Below are 6,532 nucleotides of genomic sequence, written 5' to 3'. Positions count from 1 at the left end.
CCAGGCAATTGGAGGGCTCGGGGGCTGGAGTTGTATTAACTTCCCCACGAGGTGATAAATTTTGTTATGTGTTACGATTGATGTTTCCATTCACTAACAACACAGCAGAGTATGAAGCATTGCTCCATGGTCTTCGAGTGGCAAAGGAGATGAGCTTGAGCCGGGTCAGATGTCTTGGTGATTCAGATCTAGTGGCTCAGCAGGTGTCTGGCAAGTGGGATTCCAAAGACCCTCTCATGGCAGCTTATCGCCGAGAGGTCGATGTTGTTGCAGGGTATTTTAAAGGTTATCAGGTGGAACACATTGACCATCGAAAGAACGAAGCAGCTGATGCCTTGAGCCGGCTGGGGTCTCAACGTAAGCCGGTACCACCCAACACCTTTTTAGATGTTTTGCATAACCCCTCTGTCAAGTTGCCCACAGAAGAATATTTAGCTGTTCCTGACCCAGAGGCGCAGTTGGTGGCGGCTCTTCATGTCATCCCAGATGGGACGGTGCCGTTCTTGGCTTACATGACCCGGGGAGAATTGCCAGCAGATGAGACTCTGGCTCGACAGGTAACCCGGCGGTCTAAATCCATGACGATTTCGGATGGAGAGTTATTTCATCGCAGTGTTTCCGGAGCGTTTCAACGGTGTGTTTGCCCCGAAGAAGGTCAAGAAATCCTTTGAGAGATCCATGAAGGCGATTGTGGTCATCACGCCGGGTCAAAATCTTTAGTGGCCAAGGTGTTTCGTCACGGTTTTTACTGGTTGACGGCTCACGCTGATGCAGAAGATATGGTCAGTAGATGTGATGGATGTCAGAAATTTGCACGGCGAGCGCATGTGCCAGCTCAATAGCTCCGGATGATTCCAATCACTTGGCCATTTGCAGTCTGGGGGCTTGACATGGTGGGACCTTTCAAAAGGTCTAAGGACAAGAAGACACATCTCCTGGTGGCTGTTGATAAGTTCACTAAATGGGTTGAGGCGGAGCCTGTGAGTAAGTGTGATGCAGCCATGGCGGTTCAGTTCATGAAGAAAATAATCTTCCGTTTCGGTTTTCCACACAATATTATCACAAACAATGGCACCAGTCTATCCCAAGGGGCTATGGAAGAGTTTTTTCAGCAAGAGCACATCCGGCTTGATGTTTCTTCTGCAGCTCATCCTCAATCCAATGGTCAAGCTGAGAGAGCCAATCAGGAAATTCTGAAAGGGCTAAAACCCCGGCTTATGGTTCCTTTACAGCGAACGCCGGGTTGTTGGGTAGAGGAGTTGCCTTCAGTGTTATGGAGCATCAATACTACACCCAACAGGTCTACGGGTTACACACCCTTCTTCATGGTTTATGGGGCAGAAGCAGTATTGCCAGTGACATCCGTCATGACTCGCCCCGCGTGGCGGCTTATGTTGAAGCTAACAATGAAAAAGCCAGACAGGATGCGCTTGACTTGTTGGATGAAGAAAGAGACTTAGCAGCAGCACGGTCAGCAATCTATCAACAGGACCTGCATCGTTATCACAGCCGCCGGGTTAATACCAGGACTTTTCAGGAAGGCGACTTGGTGCTCCGGCTCATCCAAGATCTTTCAGATGCACACAAGTTATCCCCACCTTGGGAAGGTCCCTTTGTGGTCAGTAAAAATTTAAACAACGGGTCTTACTACCTCATTGACGTTCGAGAGCATGCAGACTCACGTAAGTCGGAAGAGGAGACCCACCGGCCGTGGAACATTGCTCAACTTCGGCCGTACTATACCTGAGCCACCGGCTCTCATCCTGTACATACGTTCATCCTGTATATACGATGATAAGCAATAAAGTAAGACCATCGGTCTCTTTTCTTTTCAAAGATTATGCATCTTTATTACTTTTTCACAAATGACTATTAAGGAGCTGATCATATTTGAATCAAGTTTAACCTTTTCTAGTCTGGCTTATGATCGTATTCGAATCTAGCTGTAAATATCATGGTCACTTGGGGGCTTCCTATTCAAACATAGGTCGTATTCGAACCAAAGAGAACATAGTTGTCGTAACCCTTTTGATCGGCTCAAGGCCAAACTCACTTGGGGGCTTCTTGATCGTATCCGAATCATAGCTTAACCCCTTTTGAGCCGACTTGGATCGTATTTGAATCAGGGTCGTTAAAAACCTCTCAAGGTCATTTGGGGGCTTCCTGTTCAAACATAGGTCGTATTCGAACCAAAGAGAACATAGCTATCGGTACCCTCTTGATCGGCGCAACGCCAAAGCCACTTGGGGCTATATGGTCGTATTCGAACCTTAGCTTAACCCCTTTGGTCCGGTTTACTAATCGTATTCTAATCAGAAACCCCCAATCTTTTAAATACAGAGTTAAAATTATGTTTGTTATCTGTTGTTTGCCTTTGAGTTTTTGTTGTTTCAATATTACAAATGAGATGGCCTGATTCTCTTCGTCGGCTCAATTATTGGACAACACAGCCGTCCGGGTTATCCAAGCTGGTGGTCTAAGGATCCGAAGGTACGAGCTACTGAGATATGATGATTATTGAATGTTCAAGGAGTCTTAACTTTTATATTGAATTCTCAAATTCATCACCCGGGTTATTTAAACTGGCGATCTAAGGATCAACAAGGACAAGGTATGGTTTTTACTTACACACGCTTATCGGCTGCGTTAACTTCAGAGTTGGTAATAAACCTTATCCTTTATTTATATTTGTCTCTGTTTTTGAGGTGGAAATATGGCTGTAAATTAGGTGTTTAAGCCCAGTTGATTCTAAACCGCCTTGCCAGGTTTATTCCTTGTGTTCACAGGAATAGAGTTCAAACATTGCAGAGACAAGCATTAAACGATGCATAAGAAAGTATTAAGCATTGGCATCTGGAAGCACAAAATCATGTAGATGTGTTTTATGCGCGATGGCATAAGCAAACAGGCGGTGTTTTAAACAGCTAAGCTATTACAAGACTTCAATAAGCCTGTGAAGATGATCACTGTCCTTCCCTCGCTGGTTCACCATCTTGAGTCTGTTGGAAGTTGGATTTTGACCAGTTAAAGTCGTTCATGGCGACAAATTCAGCTTCGTCCTCAATAAGGCCGACCGGGTCAATTTCCGGGGCAAATGTATCTTCTCTCACGGGTGGGATCAGATCGGCAACTTTGTATGAAGGGGTGGCCATCTTCTTATTTGCACTGTCAAAACCCGGATGGTATTTGTCCACGTTGGTGTCATCTCCAAGGCTAGTCGCCAGAGGCCGGACTTCACGGACGCAGGCTATAAAGTCATCTTGATCAAAAGGAGACCCGTCCTCCTTCACGGTAGGATAGCCCCTTGCAACATACGCCGGGTCTAGGTCTGGCACCCAAGCTTTGGAGCGGCTTAGGGCAGTCAGTGCATTGGCTCGCGCATAGGAGCATTTTACCTCTTGAAATCTAGCAGGAAGGATGGATAGCTTCTTCAGGACATCACTAAGCCAGTTGGATCCTTGATTTACCGGAGAGATAGCGGCCAGAGCCCGTTGTGTACCAATGTAAAATTGTTGAACGAAGGTGTATACTGCCTTCAGTTTAATCAACGGGTCTTGGCTCAGATTTTTGCTTCGTGGACCTGTATATTTTTAACAGAGTCAGTTGGCGGATCATATTCCGGTTTGACGAAAATTATATTCAAGATCAATTCAGACGGCTTACCAAAAATCGCAGCAACCATCTGAGATACCCGGCCCTTCAAATTGTTCAGCTCTGTTGAAATTTCTTTCAGAGCTGTTTCGGCTGTCTCAGCTCGGCGGGTCAGGAGTGTTTTCTCATTCTCCCAAGTTTTCTCTTTGGCAGCAAAATTGGTCTTCAAAGTTTCCGTTTCAGAAAGGATCATTTGCAATTTGGAGGTGGAAGATTTGATTTCTGACTCCTGGCTTGCTAGCCGGGTCTTTGTGTCAGTCAATTGGGAGTTCATTTCAGATAATGCATTCTGTGAAACATTCAAATAAGTCAAGATTTGGTTTTCAATTCCAATATACATATTCAAAATACAAAGTCCCAAGTACTTTACGAATAAACCACTTGGCACTTGGGGGGCTAATGTATGCCAAATCAAATTTTTGTGACTCTACCAGCACATTAGAAGTCCCAAGTCCTTTACAAAGTAACAGCACTTGGCACTTGGGGGCTAATGTACACAATCCAGCAAGGTTATCAAAGATAAACCGGAATGTTAAGTATTTTACAGATGGTGTTCAATTCTGAAGTACCGATTCATTAATGCTTAAATAAACCGGTCCTTGGGGACTACGGGTGAAGTCTTGTTCTACCAATATCAAGCAAAGATTCAGAAGTAAAAGTATCAGTCTATATTGTAAGTCTATAGGTTATTCTGTTTCTCTCATAATCTACAGACTTGGGGGCTGAAGGAATATTGATAAACCGGAAATTACATACCTCATACTTCAATTGAAGCTGCTTGACCATCTCAATCTCAGAATCACGACTGGAGTGTACATGACTGAGATAGCCGGATAAGATATCACTGGCATTAGGACGGTCATAATTGGCAACATCAAGACGAACCTTCCGCCTCTCCAAAGCTTCTTGCTTAGCTGTACACCGTGCCAAAACCGTCGGGTTCCCTGGCTCAACATAGTGGCTCCCAGTAATTTGAACATCTTGAACACGGGGAGACGGTGGGCCGGTTGAGCTTGATGGAGCAGCTGCAGAAGGGTTAATAGTGTTCTTGACAAGGGATGGCTCTGGAGGATTTGCTTCATGAACAATAGGCGGGTCTTCTGGGGTGACAGTCAATGGAGAAGGTGGCCTAGCCGGCTCAGATGCCAGTACTGGCGGGTCTTCCATTGGTTTTGTTGTCTTCGCTTTTTTGGACTTAGCTTGACCACTGAAGAAAAATATTGCAGGATAATCAGCATTAAGATAACAATTGATCAAACTCAGAAGAAAAGAGGGTTTTTAATTACCCAGGAGCAGTCTTGAAAGCCGGAAATTGTGTTTGTGATGAGTCGCCCGAGGAACGAGACACCTCCTGAAAAGGTAAATGAAAGGAGTTAAAGAAAATACAAGGAGCGGGATTCATTAAAACAAAGGTAAGGACAGTAATAAGTAAACCTCGTTCGGACGTTTCCGAGGGGTCTGTTCAGGGACGACAGCCGGCTCATCTTCAATCTCAACTTCACAACGGCTTTCATGCTGCTGCTTTTTCAAATGAAAGTTGGGATCCAAGTAAGCTAAGGGGTTAGAAAACCTTACTTTACGGATCACTCGTCGAACTTTATGTCTTGGTAAGGGCTCTGAGTCGGACGAAATGATAGTTACCTCTGCTTCCCCGGCCTGGCTAGCCCCAGTGTCATCCTGTTAAGGATCAGTATCAATAAGATTGTTAAAAAATTGGCCAAGGGAATCAAGGGCTACCTCCGAGTCAGACGAGTCATCAAGCTTCATTAAATCCTCAGCAGTAGTTTTCTTCTTCTTCTTTGATTTCTGGGTCGTCTTCTTGGTGTTCATAGCGGCGGCGGCTTTCGCCTTCTTGGCAGCTTCATGGTCATATTTCACCTTCCAGAAGTCAGAATTGGCCTGTAAAGACAAGTAGAAAGATCTGTATTAAGTACAAATAGCTGAGCAAAACACGAAGAAAAAGATATTAGAATGTACTTACTTCTGGTGCCGGATTAATCTTGCAAAAGGGACTCAACGCAACAATACTACAATCTTCGTACTTCCCATTTACCAAAAGAGTTGACATCGAAACAATGTCTTCTTCGGTGAGTTCAATTGAGCTGTAACGAAGAGAGTTGTCCGGGCTTCCGTCATATTCATACATCAGTTTGGATCGACTGCCTAATGGAATAACCCGCCATGAGATCCAGCAACGGGTCAGATCTACTCCGGTTAAACCATTGCCCAACAAAGCACAGATTCTTCTGATGGAGGGAAGTAGCTTCTTGCGTTCAGCAACGGTGAGCTTATCCGGAAGGGTGAACTTGGAGTAAAGACGACCGGGGCGGTAACCCGGCAGAGGCTTCTCGTTTGCTAGAGAAATATCCTGACAATAAAACCAAGTTTGGTTCCAGTCCTTTGGGTGACTTGGTAAGACGATAAGAGCGAAAACAGCACCCTCGCGGCGCTGAATTGAGATGCCTCCAAGTTCTAAGCTAGGACCATTTGGGCATTCGTTCTGCCGGTTTAGATAAAAGTACTCCCTAAACAGCTCTACGGTGGGCTCTTGCTGAAGATACACCTCACAGAGTACTTGAAAGTTGCAAATGTTGGAAATGGAATTGGGTCCAAGGTCCTGAGGGTGCAGTTTGAAAAAATGAAGGACCTCTCTGAAGAATTTTGAACCGGGCGGTGAGAATCCACGATTCATGTGGTCAGTGAAGATAATCACTTCTCCGTCTTTTGGATTGGGGCGTTCTTCCTCCGGGTCAGGAGCACGATAAGACATGACATTCTTCGAAGGCAGAAACCCAATGATGAAGAACTCCTTTAACCGTTCCTCCGTTATGGACGAAGGGACCCAGTTACACACGGTGGGTGTCTTTGACGGCATGATGTG

Source organism: Triticum urartu, chromosome 5 (assembly GCF_003073215.2).
Source record: "Triticum urartu cultivar G1812 chromosome 5, Tu2.1, whole genome shotgun sequence".
Classification (NCBI taxonomy): domain Eukaryota; kingdom Viridiplantae; phylum Streptophyta; class Magnoliopsida; order Poales; family Poaceae; genus Triticum; species Triticum urartu.
This window is presented reverse-complemented; position numbering follows the sequence as displayed.